The sequence below is a fragment of the Capsicum annuum genome, chromosome 7 (genome assembly GCF_002878395.1).
Source record: "Capsicum annuum cultivar UCD-10X-F1 chromosome 7, UCD10Xv1.1, whole genome shotgun sequence".
In the NCBI taxonomy this organism is placed as follows: Eukaryota; Viridiplantae; Streptophyta; class Magnoliopsida; order Solanales; family Solanaceae; genus Capsicum; species Capsicum annuum.
Genome location: NC_061117.1, coordinates 25,202,398 through 25,217,205, shown reverse-complemented (window position 1 = coordinate 25,217,205; position 14,808 = coordinate 25,202,398).

The following is a 14,808-nucleotide window of genomic DNA, read 5'->3' as shown; positions in this document are numbered from 1 at the left end:
TTTTTAAATTATATTTATAATATCTTGGTGGATATCTAAATCTAATTTTATCATAATTAGGTGGTATGTGTTTCATTCTTCTGGATTTTAAATGTGTTATTAATTTTGATTCAATACTAGATATTAATGTAATTAAGTAGGCTAATTTTTGTGGGTTTTCTTTTGTTTTATTTAGACTTATATATTCTGTATAATTACTAATTAAAGATTCTTTAATTTTTCTAAAAGTTTCTCCATTTTTAAATGGTCTTTGCATAATTAATTTAATAATTTTGTAGGTAAATTTTTTAACTCTAGATCTAATTCTAATTCTAACTCTAACATATTTCTCTAGATCTAATTCTAATTCTAATTCTAACTCTAACATATATTTCTCTTCTGTACTTTGTAAATTGCTGGGCTCTGATACCATTTGTAGGGGGGTGCGCGGATTTAATAGATCTAAATAGACATCACCTTCCAAATACAAGTTCACTATTAAAGTCACCATAACTCAAGCTATTACAACTAACAAAAGGCACAACCGAAACTAATTATCTATTAAAGTCGCAAAAACTTAAGTATTTTCAATAAATAAAGTCACAACAAACATCACCTTCTAAATATTAATTCACTGTTAAAGTCACCGACACTTAAACATTTTAAACAAATAAAGTAACCAACAACATTACCATCTAAAGAAAAGTTCACTATTAAAGTCACCGACACATAACAATTGCCAACAAATAAAGTCACCAACAACATCACCTCCTAAACACAAATTTACTATTAAAGTCACCGGCACTTAAGCATTTTCAATAAATAAAGTAAGCAACAACATCACCTTCTAAACACTAATTCAATATTAAAGTCACCGGCACTTAAGCATTTTCAACAAATAAAGTAACCAAAAATATCACCTTTTAAACAAAAGTTCACTTTACAAGTCACCGGCACTTAAGCATTTTCAACTAATAAAGTCACCAACAACATCACCTCTTAAACACAAATTCACTATTAAAGTCACCAGCACTTAAGCTTTTTCAACAAATAAAGTCACCAACAACATTACCTCCTAAATACTAGTTCACTATTAATGTCACCAAAACGTAAGCTTTTTCAACTAACAAAGGCACCAACGAAACTAATTCACTATTAAAGTCACAAAAAGTTAAGCATTTTCGACAAGTAAAGTCACCAACAACATCACCTTCTAAACAAAAGTTCACTTTTAAAGTCACAAAATCTAAGCATTTTAAACTAAAAAAGTCACCAACTACATCACCTCCTAAACACCAATTCACTATTAAAGTCACCAAAACTTAAGCATTTTGAACAAATAAAGTCACCAACAACATCACCTTCTAAATACTAATTCACTATTAAAGTCATCAGCACATAAGCATTTCCTACAAATAGAATAACCAACAATATCACCTTCTAAACAAAAGTTCACTTTTAAAGTCACCAATACTTAAGCATTTTCAACTAATCAAGTCACTAACCACGTCACCTCCTAAACACTAATCCACTATTAATTTCATCAAAATTTAAGCATTTTTAACAAATAACGTCACCAACAACATCACCTTCTAAACACTAGTTCACTATTAAAGTCACCGGCACTTAAGCATTTTCAACAAATAAAGTAACCAACAAGATCACCTTCTATACAAAACTAAAGCTTTTACAACTAACAAAGGCACCAACAAAACTAATTCACTATTAAAGTCACCGGGAATTAAGTATTTTCAACAAATAAAGTAACCAACAACATCACCTTCTAAACAAAAGTTCACTATTAAAGTCAGCGGCACTTAAGCATTTTCAATAAATAAAGTAACCAACAACATCACCTTCTAAACACTAATTCACTATTAAATTCACCGCAACTTAAGCATTTTCAACAAATAAAGTAACCAATAACATTACCTTCTAAACAAAAGTTCACTGTTAAAGTCACCGGCACTTAAGCATTTTCAACAAATAAAGTAACCAACAACATCACCTCCCAAACACTAATTCACAACTAAATACACCGGCACTTAAGCATTTTAAACAAATAAATTCACCAACAACATCACCTCCTAAACACTAGTTCACTATTAAAGTCACCAAAATTTAAGTTTTTTCAACTAACAAAGGCACCAACGAAACTAATTCACTATTAAAGCCACACAAACTTAAGCATTTTCAACAAATAAAGTCACCAACAACATCACCTTCTAAACACTAATTAACTATTAAAGTCACAAAAACTCAAGTATTTTCAACAAATAAAGTCACAACAAACATAATCTTCAAAATACTAATTCACTGTTAAAGTCACCCGAACTTAAACATTTTCAACAAATGAAGTAACCAACAACATCGTCTTCTAAACAGAAGTTCACTATAAAGTCACCGACACATAACCATTGTCAACAAATAAAGTCACCAACAACATCACCTCCGAAACACTAATTTACTATAAAAGTCACCGGCACTTAAGCATTTTCAACAAAAAAAGTCACCAACAACATCACCTTTTAATCATTAATTCACTATTAAAGTCACCAAAAGTTAAGCATTTATAACAAATAAAGTCACCAACAACATCACCTTTTAAACACTAATTCACTATTAAAGTAACCGGCACTTAAGCATTTTCAACTAATAAAGTCAACAACAACATCACCTCCTAAACACTAATTCACTATTAAAGTCACCGGCACTTAAAAATTTTCAACTAATAAAGTCACCAACAACATCACCTCCTAAACACTTATTCACTATTAAAGTCACCAAAACGTAAGCTTTTTCAACTAACAAAGGCACCAACGAAACTAATTCACTATTAAAGTCAAAAAAAGTTAAGCATTTTCAACAAATAAAGTCACCAACGACATCACCTTCTAAACAAAAGTTTAGTTTTAAAGTCACAAAACTTAAGCATTTTCAACTAATAAAGTCACCAACCACATCACCTCCTAAACACTAATTCACTATTAAAGTCACCACAACTTAAGCATTTTCAACAAATAAAGTCACCAACAACATCACCTTCTAAACACTAATTCACTATTAAAGTCATCGGCACTTAAGCATTTTCTACTAATAAAGTAACCAACAATATAACCATCTAAACAAAAGTTCACTTTTAAAGTCACCAATACTTAAGCATTTTGAACTAATAAAGTCACCAACCACATCACCTCCTAAACACTAATCCACTGTTAATTTCACCTAAATTTAAGTATTTTTAACAACTAAAGTCACCAACAACATCACCTTCTTAACACTAGTTCACTATTAAACTCACCGACACTTAAGCATTTTCAACAAATAAAGTAACCAACAAGAGCACCAACTAAACAAAACTTAAGCTTTTTTAACTAACAAAGGCACCAACAAATCTAATTCACTATTAAAGTCACCGGGAATTAAGCATTTTGAACAAATAAAGTAACCAACAACATCACCTTCTAAACAAAAGTTCACTATTAAAGTCACCGGTACTTATGCATTTTCTATAGATAAAGTAACCAACAACATCACCTTCTAAGCACTAATTCACTATTAAAGTCACCGGCACTTAAGCATTTTCAACCTATAAAGTAACCAATAACATTACCTTCTAAACAAAAGTTCACTATTAAAGTCACTAGCACTTAAGCATTTTCAACAAATAAAGTTACCAACAACATCACCTCCTAAACACTAATTCACTACTAAAGTCACCGGCACTTAAGCATTTTCAACAATTAAAGTCACCAACAACATCACCTCCTAAACACTAGTTCACTGTTAAATTCATCCAAACTTAAGCTTTTTCAACTAACAAAGGCACCAACGAAACTAATTTACTATTAAAGTCACCAAAAGTTAAGCATTTTCAACAAATAAAGTCACCAACAACATCACATACTAAACCCTAATTCACTATTAAAGTCACCGGAACTTAAGCATTTTGAACAATTAAAGTCACCAACAAAATCACCTTCAAAACACTGATTCACTATTAAAGTCACTGGCACATAAGCATTTTCAACAAATAAAGTAACCAACAACATCACCTTCTAAATAAAAATTCACTTTTGAAGTCACCGGCACTTAAGAATGTTCAACAAATAAAGTAACCAACAACATCACCTTCTAAACAAATGTTTCATTTTAAAGTCACCGTCACTTAAGCATTTTCAACAAATAAAGTCACCAACAACATCATCTCCTAAACTCTAATTTACTATTAAAGTCACCGGTACTATAGCATTTTCAACAAAACAAAGTCACCAACAACATCACCTTCTAAACACTAGTTTACTACTAAATTCACCAAAACTTAAGCTTTTTCAACTAACAAAGGCACCAACGAAACTAATTCACTATTAAAGTCACCAAAAGTTAAGCATTTATAACAAATAAAGTCACCAACAACATCACCTTGTAAACACTAATTCACTATTAAAGTCACCGGCACTTAAGCATTTTCAACTAATAAAGTAACCAACAACATCACCTTCTAAACAAAAGTTCACATGTAAAGTAACCAAAACTTAAGAATTTTCAACTAATAAAGTGACCAACCACATGACCTCCTAAACACTAATTCACTATTAGAGTCACAAAAACTTAAGCATTTTCTACAAATAAAGTCACCAACAGCATCACCTTCAAAACACAAGTTCTCTATTAAAGTCACCAAAACTTAAGCTTTTTCAACTAACAAAGGCACCAACGAAACTTATTCACTATTAAAGTCACCAAAACTTAAGCATTTTCAACAAATAAAGTCACCAACAACATCACCTTCTAAACACTAATTCACTATTAAAGTCACCGGCACTTATGCATTTTCAACGAATAAAGTAACCAACAACATCACCTTCTAAAGAAAAGTTCACTGTTAAAGTCACCGGCACTTAAGCATTTTCAACAAATAAAGTCACCAACAACATCACCTCCTAAACACTAATTCACCACTAAAGGCACCGACACTTAAGCATTTTCAACAAATAAAGTAACCAACAACATCACCTTTTAAACACTAATTTACTATTAAAGTCACCGGCACTTAAGCATTTTCAACAAATAAAGTAACCAACAACATCACCTTCTAAACAAAAGTTTACTTTTAAAGTCACCAAACTTAAGCATTTTCATCTAATAAAGTCACCAACCACATCACTTCCTAAACACTAATTCACTATTAAAGTCACCAAAACTTAAGCATTTTCAACTAATAAAGTCACCAACTAAACCATTTTCAAGCAACTAAGTATCAAAACAAAAACACATTCAAAACTAAAAAATACCCTTCAAAGTCCCTAGACTTTACCATTTTCAAGCAACTAAGTGACCTAATAAACCACATTCAAAACCTAAAAAAAATCCCCTTCAAAATCCCTACACTTAACCATTTTCAAGTTCCTTAGTCGTCAAACAAGTCACGTTCAAAACACAAAATCCCCTTCAAAGTTCCTACTTTTAACCACTTTCAACCTACCGTGTCACCCTAACGTCCCTATACTTAATCATTTTCAACCTACCAAGTCACCAAATCATTTTCAACCTACCAAGTCCCTAAACATTCAAGATCAAGTTCACAAATACAATTTTCAAGAAAGAACAAAACCAAGAACAATGCTAGTGAATCGCACAAGACTACCCACGGCTTCACTAGACTTCAATATGAACAATCAAAGAAAGATAACAACAATAGTGAATCGCACAAGGCCCCACACGGCTTCACTTTGTCCACATACCTTTGATATTTTTCTTAATTTCTTGATATTTCAAAATGGCAGCTTCAATCTGCTTATAGATTCTCTCACGCGAAACTGCAATATCGAAAACAATGAGCTTAGCAAATTAAAAGATACACAACTCTATTTTCAACGGATCTTAAACTTGTGATCTTAAACATACTGCATCACTTATGTGGTTAAGAAAAATTGTATTAAGAATAAAATAGAAACTTTAAAGTTAAGGTGTTTTCAAATATAAAATTGCGTCAATTCTTTTTTTTTTCTTTGAGAATGAATTAGCAAGAGAACAATGTCACACAAAATAGAATGGGGCCTGAATTTCAAAATGGCTACTTCAAGGGTTAATAACTAGGCTCTAAATTTAATATTTGTACATATTTAATGAATTTCTTGACACAATGCACTATTTGAGCAAAAGCTACAGAGTACCCGAGCTTCTAGCTCCGCCTAGTTTGTGATGACCCTTTCCACATTCACAGTGAAACAAATGTTAAAAAAAGCATTTAACTAGTTACTTGTAAAGTAGCATGAGTATGGAGAATAATCTTTAGCCTTCTTCCACATTGAGCTTCTAGCTCCGCCTAGTTTGTGATGACCCTTTCCACATTCACAGTGAAACAAATGTTAAAAAAAGCATTTAACTAGTTACTTGTAAAGTAGCATGAGTATGGAGAATAATCTTTAGCCTTCTTCCACATTGTTCATGACTATTTGTCATTCTTATTAGAAGAATCCCAATAGGCATGAAGAAACCCATGGAAGCCCAGAGAAAAATCCATGTAGAATAATTTAAAATGACAAAATAGATAGAGGTTAACACTGCTCATCTAAATATATGGCACAAAGAAATAGTTTTTATCCTGAATTGTGCAGAGGCCAAAACTATATGCTTTAGACAAATGAAACAATGTTTTGTTTGGGCTTGGTGTTCAGATTACGGGTTATTTATAGTGCACTAGCTCGATATCTTGATAGTTTGTATGTTAATCTTAATGGAGTTAACGGAGTTTACCTCTAAACGGAGGTTGTCGGATGGCTAGTGGACGACTGCTTCACCGGCTGGTGGTGCTGCCGGCATTGGTAGAGATGGTTGCTGGCGGCGTTGGGATTTCATCGACGGTCGGCGGCACTGGGGTTCCGTCGTCATTGATAAAGAGAGGAAAAGAGGGAGAAGAGAAGGGGGTGTGGCTATTTTTGTGAAAAGAATAAGGGTTTGAGTTATTTTGTTTAAAAGTGTGATAAATTGTGGATTTAATCCCAGTCATTTATCAGATGAGATTAATGGATATGATTAAAATTGAGAGGAGTCAAATGAAATTGAAATTGGGGATTTTAATTTGAGGTCAAATTGGAAATGAATTTAGGCTAAAATTGACATAGACATATATAAAATGTGGCTAGAAAGTAAATGAATTGGAAAAATTGGATTAGGGTTGCTATTTTAGGAAATGCAATAAAAATGTCGATATTAAAATAGATTACGTATATAAAAATTATTTTTTTAATAAATTTTATAATATTTATAACAATATCCAATTAATTTAATACAATGCATATATAAATATATATATAAATCAAATATTTAGTTATTTTATCATCACATTAACACGAGTAGTATATTTCCTCAATCATATGATAATATCAATGAATTTTGCAAATTACGATAAATTTTTGGTTAATTAAATTTTAATTACGATATTATACCTCATAATACAACGTATTAATCAGATACATTATCGATTTTAATTAGATATATATATACCTCGTAATACAACGTGTTAATCAGATAAATTATCGATTGCTTGTCTTACGTTATTACAACTTCAACAATATATGTGTATCTACATTCACACAAAATAGTATATCTATTTCCTCAATAGAATGATATCAGTGCATTATTCAAAATATTTTGATATATAGATTCAATTATCAAGCTTTCAATTACTGCATATGTCACTATACGAGATATATGTATATATACCTCGTAATACTTTTCTTATAGTATTACAACTTCAACAATATACGTGTCTCAATATTGTATTGACACAAAATAGTATATCTATTTCATCACTATACGAGATATACGTATATATATATATATATATATATATATATATATATATATATATATATATTCAATTGGCTATCACCGTTCAAATACATACTATATACATTACATACCCGACTTTACTACCCCATAATAATATACAACGTAACGTAATTCACAACTACTCAGTTGAATTGTCGGTTGGTTTATCTTATGTCATTAATAAATGTTCACTTTCTTATATGTATATACTATATATGTATATATATATATACCTATACATACACACACATATATGACATGTCTGTTTCAACTGTTTCAATCATAATTTTACTAAATATCATCCTAATTAATTATTATAAGTCATCTAACTATTACAAAAATATATATTTAATAATAAAATAGATATAAAATGATAAGTTAACTTTTGATGTTTTAAATTAACTTCACGTCTTAAATGAGGCCCATTTTTTTTTAAAAAAATCACACGTACTTTTTGTAGTAATTTTGTTATATCACTTCTTATTAGTTATTGTGAATAATTTAAGACATATGTTTGTTTCTTTGCTTTAATCGTAATTTTACTATATCACCTCTAATTAATTATTATAGTCTAAGCATTGTGCCATTTAAATTGGAATATAAGGAAAAGTTTTATAAACCACAATAATTAAAAACTTAGATTATTTAAAATATGCAATTGACTATCAATGCCACAAAATTTTGGACAAGGGGAATAACATATATTATTTGAAAATTACATAAAAAGTATTATAAAGTACAATAGTTAACAACTTAAAATATCTAAAAGTAAAAATAATGCCTTATATATTTCAAAAAGAACGTAAAAGATATTATAAATCACAATAATTAACAACTTGAAAATTTTTAAAAGATATGAAATATTTGATTATATTGACTCTCAAAATTATATCAATGGCATTTAAATTTGAATAGAAGAATAGTATGATAAATTACAATAATTAAAAACTTAAATTATTTTTAAAATATAATTGACTATCAACGCCACAAAAGTTTGGACAAGGAGAGTAACATATATTATTTGAAATCAAAAAAAATATTATAAACTACAATAGTTAACAACTTAAAATATCTAAAAATGTGTTAAAAGTATGATTGATTATCTAAATTCTATTTGGATCACATTATTTGAGATCAAAAAATAACATATACTGAGCCCGTGTTATCTGAAAAACAGTAATATAGGCCCATCAAATTTGATTTTTTAGGCTCTTTATTAATTTATACATTTGTAGAGTTTAATTTTGATCATGAATTAAATTTTTGAAATAAAATTATATGTTTGAATAATAAATCATAATAATTGATAATTTAATATATTTTAAGAATATATGCAAAAAGTACTTAACAAAATAAATTTATTTAATTTTTAAAATTTAAAAAATGTCACATTAATTGATATGATTATTATTATAATATTAATTTAGAATAGATGTTGAGCCTGTGCTTTGCACGGGCTTCTTCTCACTAGTTTAAAATATAAAATCGATCATTTGTGGTCGCTTTTAAAAACAAAAATAAAAAAAATAATTAAAAAACCGACCACAAGTGGTCGGTTTTGTATTATTTTTTAATTTTTATTTGAAAAATAAATAATAATTAATAATAAAATTATTTAATTAATTATTATAATTTTTAAAAATATAAAAGCGACTACTTGTGGTTGCTTTTTTTTTTAAAAAAAAAAAACGACCACAAGTGTTCGGTTTTTAAGAAAAAAAATTAAAAAATATATACAAAAATCGACCACAAGTGGTCGGTTTTTTTATATATATTTTAAGTGGTCGGTTTTTTATATATATTTTAATTATTATTTTTTTCATAAAACCGACCACTTTATTTTTTTTATTTTTTTTCATTTGCAAAATAAATAATAATTAATATTAAAATTACTTTAATAATTATTTTGATGTTTTAAAATAAAAAACTATCACTTGTGGTCGCTTTTTTTTTAAAAAAAATAATAATTAAAATCCGACCACTAGTGGTCGGTTTTTTCCGACCACAATTTGTGGTCGGTTTTCTATGGTCGGTTTTTGCCTTTTTTTAAGTAGTGAACAGATAAGAGAGCACTAATATAAATTGTTGTAGAGTTAAATAAGATAGTTTTATTAGTTGAAGGGAGGTGTTATTTATTGTGTTGAGCTTTGAACTCAATTCTAGTCCAGAGTATTGAGTTATATTGTGTAGGCTGTTGTATCTTGGAGGGGACAAGTCAAAGAGTATTATTGTTGGACCGGTGAAACAATTGTTGCAGTGGGCTTAAATATCCTTAAAGAGAGCGAGATATTCGTGCCTCATCAGGCTGCATATATTTCATATGAAATGAGAGGAACCATCTCTTTTTCCCGAAGCAAAGGACAAATAGTCAAGCACTCGTTAGACAAATCGTACAAGAGGTTGTGTATAGATGCTTAAAGAGGACTTGATTATCTGGAAAACGGAATGCTTAACTTTTACCCATAGGAATATGTTTATGTAAATTAATTTTGGTTTGTAGCTAGGTGTAGAAGTGTATACTCAGAGGCGAATCTAGGATTTGAGGGTTCGGGATGTCACATTTCTTTAAATCCGCATTGAGTAAATTCTTGATCAGTATAGTTCATTTTGGGTTTCTAATAGAATTATTTGTCTTTTCAAAAGAAAAAAATATTCTCTCCATTTCAATTTGTTGCACCTACTTCCTTTTTTGTTCATCTAACAAGAGAATATTTTGTTCACTTTTTAGCAATTTTTTAGTTTTAAGTTTTTACGTGATATATTCAAGATCCAAGACCAAAAGACTCTTTGATATATTTGAAAATATCTTTAAACGAGATCAAAAAAATCAAAAACGTTTTTTAATTTCGTAAACTGTGTGCCAAGTCAAAATAGATCAAACAAATTGACACAAAGGGAGCAATCATTGTGACACTTGGTGTAACTAGGATTTTGTTCTGATGAGAGAAAGAAGATTGTGGAATAGTAAGTTATGATCATCTATATATTTTGTTATACTTCAGCAAATAACTAATCAGAAACTTTTTGTCATAATAATCAATAATTAAAACAAGTCCCGAAGAATTAAATAAAGAAAGAGAACGAAAAGCTAGCAGAATCACCTCCCCTTCATTACACCTTTTTCCTGTTTATTTAATTGATTACTATCCACCATTAATAGGTTTCAGAATTTGTGGACCTCAACAATGTTTATTTATTATTACTGAGCTCAACCGTGTATGTGTGCTATTGTGGTGTGTATGTGATGCAGCAACCCCCAAAAAACAGAAAAACTACATATTGTGAGGTTTGAACTTGCATCATGGATGACCTAACTTTAATCCGCTACCCCTGGCACCAGACTGCCTTTAGTTATCTAGGGTGACACTTAAATAAATTATATTAAATCCTATATATAGATACAAATAAATACAGAATTTCCATCGAGGCTTGCAGGTGTCGTGGCACCACCTCAGCCTTTAATATATCTGCCCTTGTGTCCACTGCCTTGTTGCTTAGGATCAGCCTAGTGTGAGTTTGGATTTACGTCCCCTGAAAATACAATACGTCCAGTTACCCAAAAAAGAAAAAGTTTGATGTGTTTTTCTTGATTTCTCGAAGCTAAACATTTCTCAGTACTCATGTTGCATGTTTTGAGTGGTTGATATTCGATAGACTTGATTTTTATGAATATTTTATGCAGATTTCGGTTAACTCCCTTTACTGTTGCTGCTTCAATTAATTCTTGATATAATTACTAATCTATATTTAGCGTCCAGGACTGTGTGCTTTGTATATGAATACGCATAAATATCCATTGTTTGCAACTACATAATTATAGGTAAACACAAGCATGCAACTTGTTATAAACAAGTACTTGCATATAATGAGATAATACATCGAAACCCCCCCAAACTTGTCGCCAAAACTTACTTTAGACGTTAAACTAATCGGGCAATTATATACCTTCCTTAACAACTTTCAAGTGATTTAATTTCCACCCAAATTGCTGACGTGACAAATTAAAAAAAAAAAACACAACGAGTGAATGGCCTAAAAAACGTGAAAAAAATGTGGGACCCACCTTTTTAATTTTATAAATTCTCTTATATATATATATATATAAACATCTTCATCACTTCTTCATCTTCTTCACGTCTTCATCTTCTTCAACCCCTCCCTCCCAAACACATTGTTATGGTCGAGAATTTCTAACTGAAGGAGTTAATCTTCTTCACTTCTTCACTTCTTCATCTTCTTCAACCCCTCCCCCCTCGTCTCCCTCCCCCCCCCAAACACATTGTTATGGTCGAGACTTTCTAACTGAAGGAGTTAGAATTGAAGGTTGAAATAATATTTTAATGGAGGAAAAATCTTAAATTGATGTCTTTATGGTTGTTAATTCTTTGGTGGTGTTAATGGAGAAAATAAAAAAAAATGGAGGGGGAGGCATTTTCGTGGCATGGGTGGGGTTGGAAGGGGAGAAATAATGATGTTAATGGGGGATTTCGGACCAAAAGTACCTTTGTTGAGAAGTGCAAGGAGAAGAAGAGTGATGAAGAGCTTAATAATGATTGCCATTGGGGAAAATATTTTTTTGGTGATGATGTAGAACTAAAATGCTGCCTCTTCCGTATATGAAGAGTAATTTAAAGAGAAATGTACTTGTATTTGTGAAAATGCAGGAGGTGGTGTAGTAATTTGTGAAATGGAAGATGGTCCTCATCTCCAATGACAATGGTAATGGTAGAAGAAAGTGTTGTGAATTGAGATGTTTTGAGAATTTGGGGATGTTGAAGTATTTGGTGAAATGGAGATTGGACCATCCTCCTCAGTGGCGGCGTCAATGGCGGCGGCGGTGTTGATGGTAGTGGTGATTGGAGAAGATGAAGAAGATGGGCTATGGATGGGGAGGGTGAACTGGCATAGGGTGGGGGTTATTTTCCTTTTCTTTTTTTTTTACTAAATCATTAAATAATATTTTATTAGAAAATTATGATGTGGCATTGATATGGCGCTGATGTGGGCGTGAGTGCAACACACTCTCTCTTGTGAGACTAGTAGTATAATTATAGGGTGGAAATTAATTCACTTGAAAGTTGTTGAGGGGGTAAATAATTGCCCGATTAGTTTAGGGTCTAAAGTAAGTTTTGGCGACAAGTTTGAGGGTGTTTCGATGAATTATCTCGCATATAATAGCTATATATTCTTTCATCCCAAAATATTTTGATTTTTTCTTTTCACCTTTCCTTAAGTAAATTTTCAATCTACTTCGCAAATGATCTTATATTCTAGGAGAATTTAGTGGAGTATTGTAACACCCTGTATCATTCTTGACTTGATTCCACTCTTAGTTGCATACACTGGGAAGTTAAAACTTGAAAAGTTTCTAAGTGTTGAGAGACTTAGTCATATTTTAAGCCTCTTAACTTCAATGATTGTTAAATCAGTCTTCCTGACCCCAAGACGTAGATTTTTGAGTTAATTCATGTTCAGGGGTGGAGTTTCAAATTTTTTGGATGAGGATTAGGTCACGTTTGGATTTCAATTCCAGAACCTCACCGCGATTGCATTTCGTCGAGGTGGGTATAGCGATGAGGAGTCCATCGCATCGTCGTAGCCTTATAATCGACGTTTCATTCGCGAATTTAATTACCAGAAGGGCAACATGGTCTTTCCCTCTCATTCCAATTAGTAAATAGATGATTAATAACGTAATTAGGGCACGAAATTGCCCATTCTCTCCAAATTACTCTCAAACAAAACCCTTCCCTCTTCCCCAACAATCAAGAATTTAATCCTTTCAAGTTCAAGATTCTCAAGAAAGTGTCAAGATTAGGATTCCATTCTTCAAAATAAGGAACCTAAGGTACATAGGGCTATCCTAAAAACTACATGGGCATGAGTTATTGTTTACTAAGTTTTGAAGGCATATTATGATATTTATAAAAAGGGTATGAACAATTATTTTGAATGGCCAAATCATGAACCCCCTTTTTTAATGATATAGAGCTTTGGTCTTGAGGCCTTCCCTTGAACTTGAATTATGCTCGAGTATACATGTATATGCACTTTTAGCTTTTAAATTTGAATTGAGAGAATGAATAACTAAACCCCCTCTCTTTTTATGACACCTCTTGATTTTACACGTTATGGGTTGCTCAATTGCATATTTAGAAACATGAGATAAATATTTTTACTATTGCTTATGGTTTCGATATTGGTTATGAATTGAAGAGAGAGTGTTTATCTTATTTATAAATGTTAAAGGTGATGATTTAAAGAATTTCTTGGGTTGCTACAAAGTAATGGACCGCTACATGTCTAAGAATTGAAAGAGAGAATCTTCGCATAAGTCTTCATATATTTCAAAATACGAATTCCATTGTACTGTTTAAATGTTTTGGTGGTTCAATGATATGTTTTGAATGGAAAGACTATAACATGATATCGTATGGCTTATACGACTTGCAAGTCTTGGTATGACGATACCAAATCAAACAAACGTCATAACAGACTCAGACCAGATTAGACTACAAATTTTTCAGACACTAGACCACTTTTCAGAAAGATGCATGATTTTAATAGGTTTAAAATGGTCTTAAATAGAGTTAGATGGTCACCCAAAGATGGCATTTGAGTTTAAGGACTCATTTTCGGAAATCAATTTTTGCCAACTTGGGAGACATGATTTGCTAAGGCCAATGTATACTTGTTCTTGAGACACTGGTATACTAGACTAGTAAATAGGACTCCTATCCTTGCAGCAAAATTGGATGTGGGGGCTTGGCCAACAAGTTAATGGCAGACCTATATAGCCCGTGGGTACTAGACTTATAGGGTGTACCATCTAGCTCAGAAGTAAGACAAAGAGTCGAGTTGAAATTCATACTTACGCTTTGAAACCTAGTGATTATGCCCATGTATTTTCAAATGTTTTACGATACCATGTCTTTATGAAATGCTCTCACCTATATTATATATTAGTATTTTATTTTTGAATTTTTTTGTGTA